This window comes from Saimiri boliviensis, chromosome 11, assembly GCF_048565385.1.
Source record: "Saimiri boliviensis isolate mSaiBol1 chromosome 11, mSaiBol1.pri, whole genome shotgun sequence".
NCBI classification, from domain to species: domain Eukaryota; kingdom Metazoa; phylum Chordata; class Mammalia; order Primates; family Cebidae; genus Saimiri; species Saimiri boliviensis.
The window spans coordinates 87240718-87258537 of NC_133459.1; the positions used below are offsets into that span (position 1 = coordinate 87240718).

Consider the following 17820-nt stretch of genomic DNA (forward strand, 5'->3'; position numbering starts at 1 on the left):
AAAATATCAGCCCCCTATTAGAATATAAGTTTTTAGTTATATATTAGTTTAAATGATATGAATAGAAAAAATACTTGAGGGGTATTCACCAAAATGTTAATGCCATTTATTACCTAGTGGTGTGATTATAGATGATTTTTATTTTCTTCTTTGTGTTTCTCTGTGTTTTTAAATGTTCTACAATGAAAATCCATGACATTTAAAATAGAAAACTATTTTTAAAAAATTAACGTTGTCAATTATGTCAGTCGTGTTAAATTGTAACAGAAGTAATGGAAAGTATGCAACCGCCACCTGCAGAAGTGCCGTACTAGATAAAATGACTGAAGTAGCAGCAGGCATCGGCTAGTCTAGACTTGTAGGCAGTAGAGTTTTAAAGAGGCTAAGGGCCTTTGGAGTCCTTTCCAGAAATTCCTCCCTGCTGTTAGTAGCAGCAGAAGTTCTTTAATTAATCAAGATGAAATGTTTTCAGCAAGAGATAATTACGTATATGAAGTTGATCTTGCAGCCAAAGATGTAGATGGTTTGTAAAAAGAGAGGGAATGTTCCCCTTGTTATGTTCTTGCTAATATTTTAACCCAAAAATTTTACCAGTACCTGGAAAAGGAGAGAGGAAAGATTTAACCAGACTCAACAAACAGAAATCTCAGCTAATCTGAAATTCTTCTGACTTTCACTTTCAGAAGAAAACAAAAGATCTCAAGAAAGTAACTCTGAATTGAGAGTTGCCTATCATCAATTTTCGGGCTACTTCTCAGGACTTTACCAGTCAAACTAGTCTCCAGATTTTCTATGTCAGTATCCTGTCTAATAAAAATAATTTCTTTCTTTTTTAAAAAAAACTTTATTGCATTTTAGGTTTGGGGGTACATGTGAAAAACATGCAAGATTGCTGCATAGGTATACACATGGCAGTGTGATTTGCTGCCTTCCTCCCCATCACCTATATCTGGCATTTCTCCCCATGCTATCTCTCCCCAACTCCCCCCGCCACTGTCCCTCCCCTATTTCCCCCCAACAGACCCCAGTGTGTGATGCTCCCCTCCCTGTGTCCATGTGTTCTCATTGTTCAACACCCACCTATGAGTGAGAACATGTGGTATTTGATTTTCTGTCCTTGTGTCAGTTTGCTGAGAATGATGGTTTCCAGGTTCATCCATGTCCCTACAAAGGACACAGACTCATCATTTTTGATGGCTGCATAATATTCCATGGTGTATAAGTGCCACATTTTCCCTGTCCAGTCTATCATCAATGAGCATTTGGGTTGGTTTCAGGTCTTTGCTTTTGCAAACTGTGCTGCAATAAACATTCGTGTGTATGTGTCCTTATAGTAGAACGATTTATAATCCTTTGAATATATACTCAGTAATGGGATTGCTGGGTCAAATGGAATTTCTATTTCTAGGTCCCTGAGGAAGCACCACACTGTCTTCCACTATGGTTCAACTAATTTACACTCCCACCAACAGTGTAAAAGTGTTCCTATATCTCCACATCCTCTCCAGCATCTGTTGTCTCCAGATTTTTTAATGATTGCTATTCTAATTGGCATGAGATGGTATATCAATGTAGTTTTGATTTGCATTTCTCTGATGACCAGTGATTATGAGCATTTTTTCACATGTTCATTGGCCTCATGTATGTCTTCTTTTGTAAAGTGTCTGTTCATATTCTTCACCCACTTTTGAATGGGCTTGTTTGTTTTTTTCTTGTTAATCTGTTTTAGTTCTTTGTAAATTCTGGATATTACCCCTTTGTCACATGGGTAGACTGCAAAAATTTTTTCCCATTCTGTTGGTTGCCGATTCACTCTAACGACTGTTTCTTTTGCTGTGCAGAAGTTGTGGAGTTTGATTAGGTCCCATTTGTCTATTTTGGCTTTTGTTGCCAATGCTTTTGGTGTTTTGGTCATGAAGTCCTTGCCTATGCCTATGTCCTGAATGGTTTTCCCTAGATTTTCTTCTAGGGTTTTTATGGTATTAGGTCTTATGTTTAAGTCTTTAATCCATCTGGAGTTAATTTTAGTGTTAGGTGTCAGGAAGGGGTCCAGTTTCTGCTTTCTGCACATGGCTAGCCAGTTTTCCCAAAACCATTTATTAAACAGGGAATCCTTTCCCCATTGCTTGTTTTTGTCAGGTTTGTCAAAGATCAGATGGTTGTAGATGTGTTGTGTTGCCTCCGAGGCCTCTATTCTGTTCAATTGGTCTATATCTCTGTTTTAGTACCAGTACCATGCTGTTTTGATTACTGTAGTCTTGTAGTATAGCTTGAAGTCAGGTAGTGTGATGCCTCCTGCTTTGTTCTTTTTGCTTAGAATTGACTTGGCTATGCGGGCTCTCTTTTGGTTCCATATGAAGTTTAAGGTGGTTTTTTTCAGTTCTGTGAAGAAGGTCATTGGTAGCTTGATGGGGATGGCATTGAATCTATAAATTACTTTGGGCAGTATGGCCATTTTCACAATATTGATTCTTCCTAACCATGAGCATGGAATGAGACACAAAGTATCTGTTTATGTCCTCTCTTATTTCCTTGAGCAGTGGTCTGTAGTTCTCCCTGAAGAGATCCTTTACGTTCCTTGTTAGTTGTATTCCTAGGTATTTTATTCTCTTTGTAGCAATTGTGAATGACAGTTCGTTCTTGATTTGGCTCTCTTTAAGTGTGTTATTGGTGTATAGGAATGCTTGTAATTTTTGCACATTGATTTTGTATCCTGAGACATTGCTGAAGTTGCTTATCAGTTTCACTAGATTTTGGGCTGAGACAATGGGGTCTTTTAGATATACAATCATGTCGTCTGCTAAGAGAGACAATTTGACTCCCTCCTTTCCTATTTGAATACATTTATTTCTTTTTCTTGCCTGATTGCTCTGTCTAGAACTTCCAGTACTATATTGAATAGGAGTGGTGAGAGAGAGCCTCCTTGTCTAGTGCCAGATTTCAAAGAGAATGCTTCCAGTCTTTGCCCATTCAGTAGGATATTGACTGTTGGTTTGTTGTAAATAGCTTTTATTATTTTGAGATACATTCCATCAATACCTAGTTTGTTGAGGGTATTTAGTTAACATAAAGGGCTGTTGAATTTTGTCAAAGGCCTTCTCTGCATCTATTGAGATAATAATGTGGTTTTTGTCTTTGGTTCTGTTTATGTGGTGAATTAAGTTTATAGACTTGTGTATGTTGAACCAGCCTTGCATACCCACGATGAAGCCTACTTGATCATGGTGGATAAGCTTTTTGATGTGCTGTTGCAATCGGTTTGCCAATATTTTGTTAAAGATTTTTTGATCTACGTTCATCATGGATATTGACCTGTAGTTTTCTTTTCTTGCTGAGTTTCTGCCGGGTTTTGGTATCAGGATAATGTTGGTCTCATAAAATGATTTGGGAAAGATTCCCTCTTTTTGGATTGTTTGAAATAGTTTCAGAAGGAATAGCACCAGTTCCTCTTTGTATGTCTGGTAGAATTCCGCTGTGAACTCATCTGGACCTGGGCTTTTTTTTAGTGGTAGGCTCTCAATTGCTGCCTCAACTTCAGACCTTGTTATTGGTCTATTCAGGGTTTTGACTTCTTTCTGATTTAGGCTTGGGAGGATGCAAGTGTCCAGGAATTTATCCATTTCTTCCAGGTTTACTAGTTTATGTGCATAGAGTTATTTGTAATAATCTCTGATGATGGTTTATATTTCTGTGGAATCTGTGGTGATATCTCCTTTATCATTTTTTATTGCATCTATTTGATTCTTATCTCTTTTATTTTTTGTTAATCTGGCTAGTGGTCTATTTTGTTGATCTTTTCAAAAAAACCAGCTCCTGGATTTATTCATTTTTTGAAGCATTTGTGTGTGTGTGTGTGTGTGTGTGTGTGTGTCTCCTTCAGTTCTGCTCTGATCTTATTTATTTCTTGTCTTATACTAGCTTTTGAGTTTTTTTAATCTTCTTCCTCTAGCTCTTTCAATTTTGATGATAGGGTGTCGATTTTAGATCTCTCCTTGCTTCTCATGTGGGCATTTTATTGCTATATATATTTTTTCCTCTAGAGAAAATATATTTATTTTCCTCTAGAGTTTATCCAGTCAACATTCAAGAGCCAGCTGTTTAGTTTCCATGAAGCTGTGCAGTTCTGAGTTAGTTTCCCAATTCTGAGTTCTAACTTGATTGCACACTGGTCTGAGAGACTGTTTGTTATGATTTCCATTCTTTTGCATTTGCTGAGGAGTGATTTACTTCCAATTATGTAGTCAATTTTAGAGTGGTGCGATGTAGTGCTGAGAAGAATGTATATTCTGTGGATTTGGGGTGGAGAGTTTTGTAAATGTCTATTAGGTTTGCCTGGTCCAGGTCTGAGTTCAAGTCCTGGATAGCCTTGTTAATTTTGTGTCTCGTTGATCTGTCTAATATTGACAATGGGGTGTTAAAGTCTCCCACTGTTATTGTGTGGGAGTCTAAGTCTCTTCATAAGTCATTAAGAACTTGCCTTAAGTATCTGGGTGCTCTGTATTGGGTGCATATATATTTAGGATTGTTAGCTCTTCTTGTTGCATTGATCCTTTTACCATTACATAATGTCCTTCTTTGTCTCTTTTGATCTTTGTTGGTTTAAAGTCCATTTTATCAGAGACAAGAATTGCACCTCCTGTTTTTTTTTTTTTTTTTTTTTTTTTTGCTTTTCCTTTGCTTGGTAAATTATCATCCATCCCTTTATTTTGAGTCTTTGTGTATCCTTGAGTGTGAGATGGGTTTCCTGTATACAGCACACCAATGGGTTTTGGCTTTTTATCCAATTTGCCAGTCTGTGTCTTTTGATTGGGGCATTTAGCCCATTTACATTTAGGGTTAATATTGTTATGTGTGAATTTGATACTGCCATTTTGATGCTAGCTGGCTGTTTTACCCATTAGTTGATGCAGTTTCTTCATTGTGTTGATGCTCTTTACAATTTGGTGTGTTTTTTGGAGTGGCTGATACTGGTTGTTCCTTTCTATGTTTGGTGCCTCTTTCAGGAGCTCTTGTAAAGCAGGCCTGCTGGTGATGACATCTCTGAGTACTTGCTTGTTAGCAAAGGATTTTATTTTTCCTTCGCTTATGAAGCTTAGTTTGGGTGGATATGAAATTCTGGGTTGAAAGTTCTTTTGTTTAAGGATGTTGACTATTGGCCCCCACTCTATTCTGGCTTGTAGAGTTTCTGCTGAGAGATCTGCTGTGAGTCTGATGGGCTTCCCTTTGTGGGTAACCCAGCCATTCTCTCTGGCTGCCCTTAGCATTTTCTCCTTCATTTTAAACCTGACGAATCTGATGATTATGTGCCTTGGGGTTGCTCTTCTTGAGGAATATCTTTGTGGTGTTCTGTGTATTTCCTGGACTTGAATATTGGCCTGCCTTGATAGGTTGGGGAAGTTTTCCTGGATAATATCCTGAAGAGTATTTTCTGGCTTGGATTCATTCTCTTCATCACATTTAGGTACACCTATCAAACGTAGATTAGATCTTTTCACATAGTCCCATATTTCTTGGAGACTTTGTTCATTCTTTTTTACCCTTTTTTCTCTAATCTTGCCTTCTCATTTTATTTCATTGAGTCGATCTTCAACCTCTGATATCCTTTCTTCTGCTTGGTCAATTTGGCTGTTGAAACTTGTGTATGCTTCACGAAGTTCTCGTGTTGTGTTTTTCAGCTCCATCAATTCACTTATATTCCTCTCTAAGTTGTCTATTCTCATTAGCATTTCATCAAATCTTTTTTCAAGGTTCTTAATTTCTTTGCATTGGTTTAGAACAGGTTCTTTTAGCTCACAGAAGTTTCTTATTACCCACCTTGTGAAGCCTGATTGTGTCAATTCATCAGACTCATTCTCCATCCAGCCTTGTTCCCTTGCTGGTGAAGAGTTGTGATTCCTTGTAAGAGGAGAGGCATTCTGGTTTTGGGTGTTTTCATCCTTTTTGTGCTGGTTTCTTCCCATCTTTGTGGATTTATCCACCTGTCATCTTTGTAGTTGTTGACTTTCAGATTGGGTCTCTGAGTGGACATCCAGTTTGTTGATGATGAAGTTATTTCTTTCTGTTTCTTAGTTTTCCTTCTAACAGTCTGGCCTCTCTTCTGTAGGACTGCTGAGGTCCACTCCAGGTCCTGCTTGCCTGGGGATCACCTGCAGCAGCCTCCGCGCTTTCACTGGGAGCTGCAATCCTGAGCTGCTCCTAATTGGCCATCTTGGATCCCTCCCCAGTGAAAATAATTTCTAACAGTAAATCCGAGATTCACAGCATAATTTTAGAATCAATGAAAATAGAATAAATCATGTTCTATATACTCTACTATGCTGAAGAAAGAGCAGAAGGGAGAGAGAAAGGATGAGGAGGAAGGGGGAGGGAAGAAAGAAAGAAAAAAGAAAAGAGAGTGACTATATAGACTGGGCCCCATGCCAAAACTCACAAGACTGTGTCAGAGATCTGGCTTCCAAGGATGAGGTACACCCTATGCAGTCTGGTCAGATGCCTAGCATCACACTTTGGTATTTCCTTGGAAAATGAGAGTCCTGCTGTCTCACAGCCTCCCTCCTCCTTCAGAGAGAAGGAAAGGGCCTTTTCCTCCACAAACTGGTTTGGAGGCTCATGGATATTGAATGACATTCCCATTCCTCACACCCATCAGTCACTGCACCTACTTTAGTTTCACTGCCAGTGTTGCTTCTGAATCTCCCTGGATGCTCTTCCAGGAGTAGATGATGAACTATCTAGAAAATTCTACTTGGACATTTCATTTCCTATTGCCTTTAGTTACTGAAATTATGCTTTGGCATTGGGAAACTTAATGACTTTCCCTTCTTCTCCTGGTTCTAACACATATTCAAAGGGGGAAAAGAGTAGTCTTCTATTTTTAAAGTGACTTGGGTGGGTAACGGGGTTTGGGCTTAGAAGCAGAGACAGAGGATAGTTGATGGACATACAGTGGCAACTATGGGTCTCAGAAGATGATTATTCTGTCAGTTACTATTATGTGACCAAGGCTGTGTGAAATAGAATTGGATTATATATGGGTCTCAGAATATAGGGGAAAACAAGTACAGCAGAAAAGAACTGTGTAGAAACATATTTGCTTATATTATTTCAAAGTGGATTGTAAATATTTGAGATTGGTAGATGCTGTAGGCAGAGACAGTATAAAATGAGTGAACAATTTCACATGTCTGAGAGGTCACGCCGCAAGTCTAACCCTGCCTCAGCTGGCAGCAGGGTTCAACTAGAGGCCGTTAGATTTCTGGCTCCTGTGAACACCTGGAAACCAGTTTCCTGACCCCTCCTCCCCAACTTGATGTGTGTGTGCTTGCACACACAAGCACACATAGACACGCACACGCAGCATGTGGCAAATATAAGTCAACAGCAACAACTCCTGCTCTGGGACTGACATTTACCTGCTGTGTCTAGGTCTCCAGTGCAATGGTCTCTGACTCCTGGCTTCTGAATCGTCTGTGCCCAGAGCCTTGGTACCTGCCTGAAGGAGTCTCAGCTGATCTGAGATTCTGTCCTGTACATCCAAGGATTTTTATCCCAATTGGGTTTGTTCCTTGAAGCTTGACTTCTGTTTACAAAAGACTTGAAAATGTTTAAGCTCTCTCAGTCAGCTATTCCATTTCTGGGAATTTGCCATTAGGAAGTAATTAGGAATTCTTGAGAAGATTTACACATAAGGCTGTTCATGTCTGTGTTACATACAACAGTGAGAAAAATGACAACAAATTAATTGTGGTTCTCAACAGATTTCTTAAATAAATTATTATACATCTACACAACTGATCACTTCGTAGCCTTTAAATATCATGTTGTATATAAATACTTAACTGTATAGAAGAAATGTGTATGATACATTGTTTCGTAGAAAAATATCAAACCCAGCCGGGCACGGTGGCTCAAGCCTGTAATCCCAGCACTTTGGGAGGCCGAGGCGGGTGGATCACGAAGTCAAGAGATCAAGACCATCCTGGTCAACATGGTGAAACCCCGTCTCTACTAAAAATACAAAAAAAAAAAAAAAAAAAAAAAAAAAAATTAGCTGGGCATGGTGGCACATGCCTGTAATCCCAGCTACTCAGGAGGCTGAGGCAGGAGAATTGTTTGAACCCAGGAGGTGGAGGTAGCGGTGAGCCGAGATTGCACCATTGCACTCCGGCCTGGGTAACAAGAGTGAAAGTCCGTCTCAAAAAAAAAAAAAAAGAAAGAAAGAAAAGAAAAACGAAAAATATCAAACCCCTATTAGAATGTAAGGTTTTAGTTGTATATTTGTTTAAATGATATGAATAGAAAAAAGCACTTGAGGGATATTCATCAAAATGTTAGCTCTATTTATTACCTAGCGGTGTGATTATAGGTGATCTTTGTTTTCTTCTTTATGTTTATTTTCTTCTCATGCTGTACCGCATACTGCACCAGTTACTGTCTATATGTTGGTATATTCAGCACCTATGGTAACTGTAGTTCATATCTTAACCAGATGGCATAACATACCCGAACAGACACATTACTTTAGTATTTCACTCATATGAAAACACATGTCTCCTGAAACCTAAGTGATCTCTCCATTGACTATGGTGGTCTTCCCCAGACACTGAGGACCTCACCCTTTACAAACTATAGCCTAGATGAACTAAAAGGTTCTGCCTTTCCTAACCTAGGCTCTATTTCCATTCTTTCTGAATTTAGCTTCTTTCTGATGTGATTCACCTTCACCTTTGCCAAAAGACAGTATATATAATTTTGTACTGTAAACTAACACTCAGAGAAAACTATTAGTAATCAAATTCCTCCTGGACATAAATCATAACTAGTGAAGCAGAGTAACCAGGTGGATATCACAGACTTGGAATAAATGAGAACTGCTTTCCAACCCACGCTTGTGAACTGTAAGACTGTGGACATGTTTCCTGAACTCTGTGAGTACCTGCTTCCTGATTTATGAAACAGAAATAATAATACGTGCCTGATAGGATTGTTAGGAGGGTTGACTGACATAAGGAATGTCAGGCTGCTAGCAGTAATAGGTGACAAGGTTTCTGACCATTTAATTCTGTTTTCCTCTCCCGTTTTTCTAATTTCTCTGTGGCTATAAATAGATACTTTGAGGAATTCAAATGTATAGTGTGTATGTTCCATGAGAGCCAGAACTTATCTGTATCCCCAAGGAATATTGCTTAGTACATAGTTAAGGTTCAATAAATATTTGTTTAATGAATGAATGAACCATTGGTCTCTACCTTTGCCTGGGGAAATGGCCAGTATCTGCTCTTTGATGGATTTCTCAGCCTAAGAGGACACGTCATCTTTCTTTTTCTTTTTTCTGAGATGGAGTTTCACTCTGTTGCCCAGGCTGGAGTGCAGCTGCACTATCTCAGCTCACTGCAGACTCCACATCCCAGGTTACAGTGATTCTCCTGCCTCAGCCTCCTGGGTAGCTGGGGCTACAGGCACGCTCCACCATGCCTGGCTAATCTATGTATTTTTGGTAGAGATGGGGTTTTACCATGTTGGCCAGGCTGATGACCTCAAGTGATCCGCCTGCCTTGGCCTCCCAAAGTGCTAGGATTACAGGCTTGAGCCACCGTGCCTGGCCAGAGGCTTCATCTTAAGCAAGTCCTTCTCAGGTAGCCTGCCACCTGACGGATCATTCTGCCTCTGCACAGCACCATCTTAATATAGTCATGTGTTGCTGAATGACAGGAATACCTTCTGAGAAATACATTGTTAGGTGATTTCGTCATTGTGGGAACATCGTAGAGTGCACATACACAAACCTAGGTCGTCTGGTCTGCTATACACCTAGACTATATGGAATAGCCTATTGTTCCAAGCTGCAAACCTGCACAGCATGCCACCCTACTGAATACTGCAGGCAGTTCTAACACAATGGTAAGTATATGTGTATCTAAAACCTGAAAAATGGTACAGTAAAATATGTTATAAGAGAAAAAAAACCATGTACTTGTTTAAGGCACTTACTATGAATGAACCTTTCAGGACTGAAAGATGCTCCGGGTGAGTAAATGATGAGTGGTGAGCGAGTGTGAAGGTCTAGAACATTACTGTGCACCTCTTTGTTGTTGTTGTTGTTGTTGTTGTTGTTGTTGTTTTTCTTTTTTGAGATGGAGTTTCGCTCTTGTTACCCAGGCTGGAGTGCAATGGCACGATCTCGGCTCACCACAACCTCCGCCTCCTGGGTTCAGGCAATTCTCCTGCCTCAGCCTCCTGAGTAGCTGGGTTTACAGGCACGCACCACCATGCCCAGCTAATTTTTTGTATTTTTAGTAGAGACGGGGTTTCACCATGTTGACCAGGATGGTCTCGATCTCTTGACCTCATGATCCACCCGCCTTGGCCTCCCAAAGTGCTGGGATTACAGGCATGAGCCACTGCGCCCAGCCTACAGTGCACCTCTACAGACTTCACCAACACTGAACACTTCAGCTACACTCAATTTATAAACAGATCTTTTTTATTCCTTCAATAATAAATTAGCCTTAGTTTACTGTAACTTTTTAATTGTAAACGTTTAAAAATTTTTTTAACATTTTGACTCATAATAACAGTTTAAACTACAAATATATAGCTGTACAAAAATATTATTTATGTCTTTGTTCTGTAAGTTTTTCTATTTTAATTTTTTCTTTTTAAACAAAAACACAAACACACACATAAGTCTAGGCCTACCCACAATCAGGATCATCAATATTGCTGTCTTCAACCTCCACATCTTGTCCCACCAGAAGGTCTTCAGGGGCAGTAACACACATGGAGCTGTCATCTTCTATGAAAATAATGCCTTCTTCTAGAATACAGCCAAAGGAGCTTCCTGAGGCTGCTTTACAGTTAACTTTTTTTAAACAAGTAGAAGGAGTATACTCTAAAATAACAATATAAAGTATAGTAAACACACAAACCAGTAACATAGTCATTTAGTATCATTATCAAGTATTGTGTACTGTACATAATTGCATGTGCTATGCTTTTACCTGACTAGCAGTAGGTTTGTTTACACCAGCATCACCACAAACAGGTGAGTAATACGCTGCACTACAGTGTTGCACGACACTGTTACAACAGCTGCAGCATCCCTAGGCAGCAGGAAGTTTTCAGCTCCATGACAACCTTATGGGCCCATATGTGATCTGCCGCTGACTGAAACTTCCTTATGTGGTCTGTGACTGTACAAGAAGACAGGCCAGCTCTGCACAGCTCTCTTAGCCAGATCCCTGACAGATGTTCCAGACAGGTAAAGTGACTGTCTGTCCCAGTGACCTCAGGACCAATTCATACCTTGGAAGCAATAGGCACAGAGGGCTTTTAGAGGCCCACAGAAATGTTTTCATTTTCATTTTTTTTCAAATCAGAAAAATAAATTGCCTATATAATGATAAATCTGGCCTGTATTATATTAATTTTTATACCAACACAGTTGTAACATTTTTAAAAATTTTAATTGAGGAAAGGGCTCATGAAGGCAAAAGCCATCGAGGCTCATGAAGTCATATGCAGCCCTCAGTGACCTGAGCAATACAGCAAAACCAGCCAAGCACTGAGCTGCCATAGGAGGGGCTGCTCCCAGGCTCTGCTGGGTCAGGGCAACCCTCCGTTTCGAGGCAAAGGCCTTCCAAACCACCTCAACCTCCTAAATCAGGTATATGGGGCACCATATACCTCCTCCCTCACTTACTGATAGAAAATAAGGGAAACAGCATGATCTCATTCTTTCTTCTCCAAATAACACAAACCCAGGTGTGACCTCATCCCCTGACTCTCAAGTAAGGAAAGCTCATCAACGACCTCAGCTCCTTTATCCTCAAAAAGCAAGCTCACCCATGGCCTCCCCCTAATCTAGGCAAGATGAAGCCTGATGTCACCCCCTACCCCGACCCCTCCACCCCCATCTGTCTCAGTTTCTCCTCCCTCTCCCCACAGCTGAAGCCTACCCGTCCTGCCCTCTGGTAGATGACACACTTCCACCCTACTGCTTCTCAGAAGCGGCTCCGACTGAAGGTGTGGGTGTCTGGCTGGACGCTGCTTCCTCTCAGCCCCAGGGCCAGGCAGCAATCTAGAGACAGCGTGGACCCAGCACGGAGGCAGTGACTCAGCCGCGGCGGCAGATGAAAAGGCTCGACACTAAATGGGAGTTTTAAGGCAAGTCTAAAGGACAGGCTGAGCCAACTCGGGATGAGAAACTAAAAAGCAAAAGGGGAAATCCAGGGCTGAGAAATTCTTAGAAAAGAATTTTATAACCTTGGATGAGAGAAGGTTTTCTGAGTCGACAGGGCGAGGCAGGAACAGCCCTCAGCCCCATGGCTCGCAGCCCTGCAAGCACTGTGGAACCGTGCCATCTGTCTGCCCATACGCCCTGCTCACCGTTGTACATCCTCTGCAGGTATTGGGCATCTGCAAGGAGAGAATGGTAGGCCCCGACAGCCTTGGCAGCCCAGGTGGGCAATGGGAGACTCAGGACCTGGAGACCAATACCAACGGCACCTGTAGCCCAGATTTGATCTGTGAGAAAGGAGCAGGACAGGGAAGAAGTTGACCTTGTAAATGAGTCTGTTCTGATGAGGGGTCAATAGTAGCGGAGATTGTATGGTGTGAGGGTTGGGTGTTTGTGGAAACATTCTGTACTTCCTGCTCAATATTGCTGTGCACCCAAAACTGCTAAAACTGCTCTAAAAAGGTCTAATTAAAAATTGGCAGAGAAACAACAACAAAAGGCTGTTCTGTGGCCACAGAGCCCTGCCTAGCATCAGAAGTGGTTTGTTCTAGGTCAAGAGAAAGACTAGATGAGCAGTACCCACCAACCAAGGCATTGTGGTTGTAGGAGCCCCAAGAGAAGAAGGCTCTCCTCTTCTCTCAGACCTTCAGCACAACTTTTGGTGTTAAAATTCCTTACCCATGTACAAATTGCTTTGCATTCTACTGCTAAGGAAAAAGTGCCCTGCAAATACTTGGGGAGGATAGACTCTAACATACGAATAGCTGATAATAGACCTTTTCCTAAGAAAAAGTTTTCATATTCTAAGCTTCAGTTTTCTAATCTGTAAAATAACAATATTGTCTGTCTGACAGGATGTCCTCTGGATCAGTTAGTGTTTGTTTTTTTAAATAGAGATGGGCTTTCGCTATGGTTTTTAAAATAGAGATGGGCTCTCGCTTTGTCCTGTTCCCAGGAAGTCCTCCAGCCCACACCTCCCAAAGTGCTGGGATTACAGGCATGAGCCACCACCTTTGGCCCCAGATCAGTTTGGAATGAGATCTTTACCAAGTCACCACATTTAAAAGAGCTACCTTCCCCTCCTCAACCCTCACGAGCATTTCCTAGCACCTTCTTTGTTTTATTTTTCTATATAACATTTATCATCATTTCCATATCATATATTTTAATTTTAAAATTCTCTTATCTCTCTCCCTTTGGAATGTAAATTCCATGAGGGCAGGGATTTTTGTCTGTTTTCTTCTATATCCTCAGCACCTGGAACATTTTCTAGCATATAGGAGGTCATCAATAAACACTTTTGAATGAATAATTAATATAAAGTCCTCAGCACAATACCAAGTATGTGATCATGTTAACTATTACTTATTTTATTTTCTTTTCAAAGCCCTGGTGCCGGTGGCATCGTCCTGATGCTTTGGGGGGACCAGTGTGAAATCACTTGTTTGGTTTTTCATTTCTGCTCCTACTTTCCTCACGTGGAGGTCCTCTCAGGCTTGAGCCAGGTAGAGCAGCACTGAGCTAACCTAAGGAGAGTCTGTGAAGTCCAAGCAAACCGTCCTGGCTTGGCTTTCTCAAATGAAAAACAACACAACAAAAAGCCCTTTTCTCTACTCACACACTTCTGATGCCAAATGTATGGGCCATATAAAGCTATTCTGCAATTCTCTGGGGATACCGACTGGGTGCTGGATGTCTACTTCAATTATGACTCTGGTTAGCTTGTGCTAACAGTTAACACAAGCCCCACAGGTTAAGGGCTCAGTCCCACAAGACTGCCCCCACTTCATTTGCCAATTACAAGTAGTGGGTCCCCAAGTGACTCATAAATTCTGGCTTGCCTATATATCAGGGGCTCTCACAATCCCCTAAGCTTCCATAATTGTCTACAGTGGCTCACAGAACTCAGAAACATTTTACCATTACTAGTTTATTGTAAAGGAAAATATAAAGAATACAAATGAGCTCACAGACAAAGCAATACCTAGAGGGAGGTCCAGAAGAGTCCCAAGTGCAGGAGCTTCTGTCCCCATGGAGTTGGGGTGCGCCACCCTCCCAGCACATGAATGTGTCCACCAACCCAGGAGCCCTCTGAACCCTGTTGTCTAGGGTTTTTATAGAGGTTTCATTATGTAAATATGGTCAGTTCAATCCCTGGCAGTGATCGATTCATTCTCTCTCCCCTCCTAGGAAGATGAGGTGGGGATTGGGGAAGTGAGATTGGGCTGAAAGTTCCAACCCTCTCATCAAGCCTTGGTCTTTCTGGTGACCAGCCCTCATCCGGAAGCTGGCTTGGGACCCCAGGTAACAGTCATCTCATTAACATGAAAAACACACTCATCACTCTGGCGATTCCAAGAGTCTTAGAAGTTCTTGTGTCAGCAAACTGAGAATAAGACCAAATATAACAAATGGTGCTCCTCTTACTCCTAGCATTCAGGAAATGATGCGGGTTTTAAGACTCATGTGTCAGGAACTGGGGTCAGAGACCAAATATACATTTTTTTATTACGTCAGACAGTTATAGGCAGATGATTCAAGGGGCACAGCTACACCTCTAATGCCTTTGTGCAAATTATAAAAAGGTGGCTCCTTCAGTCTCATGGAGTGGGAAAAAAGCTTTTATTCCTCTGGGCTGAAACATCTCTGAGACTTGTGAGAGAAGCAGGGCTATATATTTCAGCCCACTCTCATCCCTCTCCCTCGGTTGGACACTTTAGCGCAGTACAGAGATGGCACAGTTGCAACTGGTAGCTGGCTATGGGAGAAAGTGTTGCTGGAGGGCCAGGGATACGTGGAAGACAAAATGCCTCACTCCTACTGTGCACACCTCAAGGATGAGACCCTTTTTCTTTCCAGCTGCAGCTTAATTGTTGTAAGGTCTCCTCAGGATGAGGCTTACCTCCTGGTCCTTCTCCACCATTCCTTGCCCTATTCCAGGTCTGTGGTATCAGTACTTAAACTGGGCTGACCTAGGAGGAATGCCTTTCTTGGGTGTAGATTGAAGAAGCAATGGACAGAGCCACTTGGGGAGGGGTAATGTGTTGTCAGGGAAAGGCCACACGTACTGGAATCAGCTGACCTGGTATGGTGGCTTAATTGGTATCAACTTGATGAGGCTGAACTGCATTTCCAAGAATTCCCTTTGCTGCATGTTCCTATTCGCATGGGCCACAGGAGATATTGTGTGAAAGTGGGAGAGAAGAGAAGCAACAGCGATTAAGTAGCTCACACGTCTATGTTGGCATTAATCTGCTGACTCACTCAATGGCTCCTCCAAACACGTGGATGTTTTTGCCTTCCTGGAGTTCTCCACTGTGAGAGCACTTCCTACTGCAGACTGGCCCCACCTCCTAATACCACCACCTTGAACTGGGATTTCAACACATGAATCTGGGGGAGACGTAAACATTCGGTCCATTGCAAATCCCTTGCATTCTTAGCTGACAGCTAAAGAAACCAATCCCATCCCTGTCAATTGATCTTCTTCTCCCAGTTAAACACCAGCATTTTCTCAGGATGTTTGAGAGCTAGTGCTTTGACTCAAAGAAAGAGTATGGGTAGAACTTGCAGGCACAATACTAAGCTAGTGGAGAAGTATTTTGGGGTGGTTCTCTCCAAATCCTACCATGAGCTTTATTTGGATTCTTAATACTTTATTTGGATTCTTAATAAAGGTGATTATTTGTAACCTTATTAACAGCCTCAAAAAAAGGCTTCCATGTCTAAAATTCTTTTCCAATCTTATGAGCTTGCTGGGTTATGAATTCAGAGAAGGGGCCCTCTTGCAACTCCCTGGCATCTTACCGTCAGTTCCATCTGCATTTTCCACTCAACACCCACGCATAAACAGCCAGCATCCAGCCAGTCTCTCCCTTTTATCTGGCTGTGTTATCACCCTGTCCTCCCTCTGCCTTGTCAAAAATGAGCAAAGGCATATTAGCCATTCTAGGATGACTTGACACTGAAAAGCTGTCCTTTCAAGATCCCAGAATGTCACGAGGAACTAGCTGAGAACCAGTATGATGAACTGTACTGGCTTCTCCAGAGCCAGCCCCTGTAAAAAAAAATATTGAACATTTGACTCATCCCCTGACATTTGGGGCAGTTAAACAGGAAAGGAAAAAAAAAAAAAAAAAGAAGAAGAAGAAGAAGAAAGGAATGAATAAATGGCTTCTTTTTCTCTCCATAGGTGTCTGATTCAGGCGCCAACGCTCATGAATCTTGGAATACAGTCAGCTGCAATTATGGGTGATTCTCCAAATGAAGAGTCCAAACACTGACAAAATAAAAAGCACATTTGGTCCATCACATTCCTAACTATAATGGATGCTGAGAAATGGATGCACTGTACCAACTCGAAAGTTTCCTGGTACTGCTGCTGTCATTGCAACACCACGGCTCCTTCAAAGTATCCATCTCTTGCCTCTGCCAGAAAAAGCCAGCTGCTAGCAGAAACTAAATCCAAGGTCACTTACTTTCACATAAAGAGAATATTTTGGCAGATGCCAAAAATCATTTTTCTAATGTGCACTTACCAAATAACTTAAGCTTGGCATGCTGGGCGTAATCCAACTTGGGTAATTCCATTCTCACAACTGAATTCGCCCAAGGAGTTTGAACTGAACATCGCATTATTCTTCACTTCTCCGGCTATCCTCTCGGTAAGCAAACAAATGCTTTTCATCCTTGAAGTGTCACAGAGATATAGGGTGGAAGTTCAAACAAGGGTTTATTCTTAAGAATATAGTAATGAGAGGTTCCATTACATGAATTTAGTAAAGTTCTTTGAAAGTCAAAACTGGTTTTTTTTTTATTATTATTTATTTATTTTATTTATTTATTTATTGAGACAGAGTTTCACTCTGTTGCCCAGGCTGGAGTGCAGTGGAGCAATCTTGGCTCACTGCAACCTCCACCTCCTGGGTTAAAGTGATTCTCCTGCCTCAGCCTCCTGAATAGCTGGGATTACAGGTGCATGCCATAACTCCTGGCTAATTTTTTGTATTTTCAATAGAGATTGGGTTTCACCGTGATGGCCAGGTTGGTCTCAAACTCCTGGCCTCAAGTGATCCACCTGCCTTGGCCTCCCAAAATGCTGAGATTACAGGCATGAGCCACTTCACCTAGCCTGGTTTCATTTATTTAACAAATAGGTATTGAGATTTGGCCAAGTGCTGTTCTCAATAATTGCAGGTGCAGCAGGACATAAGAAAAGGTTTCTGCCCTCAAGAAGTAAATATGAGGATAAATGTATGAAATAGGGCTGGAGAGAGAAGCAGGAATGACCCTTAAGGCCGTGATATGGAGTTTGGATATTATTATAAGTACAGCTGGAGATTATTAATGGAGTGATAATCAGATTCAGGGTTTTTAATAAGATCACTGTGAAGAGGATGAACCATTGTACAGGAGACCTGTGGACCAGGGTCTTAATCTTCTGTTTTCCATTGGAATCTAATCATTCTGGGGGTCAACACAGCTATGGCCAGATTTTCCTCCTTGCTGTTCTTCAGACAGCCTTGGATTCTTGATACCTCAAGAGCCAAAGAATCCAAAGCCGTGGTTTGACCACATGGGCC

General features: G+C 41.4%; 1 protein-coding gene across 5 annotated transcripts in view; it reads left to right on the forward strand.

Moving 5' to 3' along the window:
- Positions 1-17820, forward strand: part of LRRC8C (leucine rich repeat containing 8 VRAC subunit C) — a 138481-nt gene that overhangs the window by 106175 nt on the left and 14486 nt on the right. For 4 of the 5 annotated variants that reach the window (XR_012512490.1, XR_012512486.1, XR_012512488.1 and 1 more), the window contains 3 exons: positions 11947-12169; positions 14433-14542; positions 16431-16902. The gene's annotated coding sequence lies outside the window, so the exon portion shown is untranslated. The remainder of the gene's footprint in view (positions 1-11946; positions 12170-14432; positions 14543-16430; positions 16903-17820) is intronic. The other variant, XR_012512487.1, reaches the window with a different exon arrangement.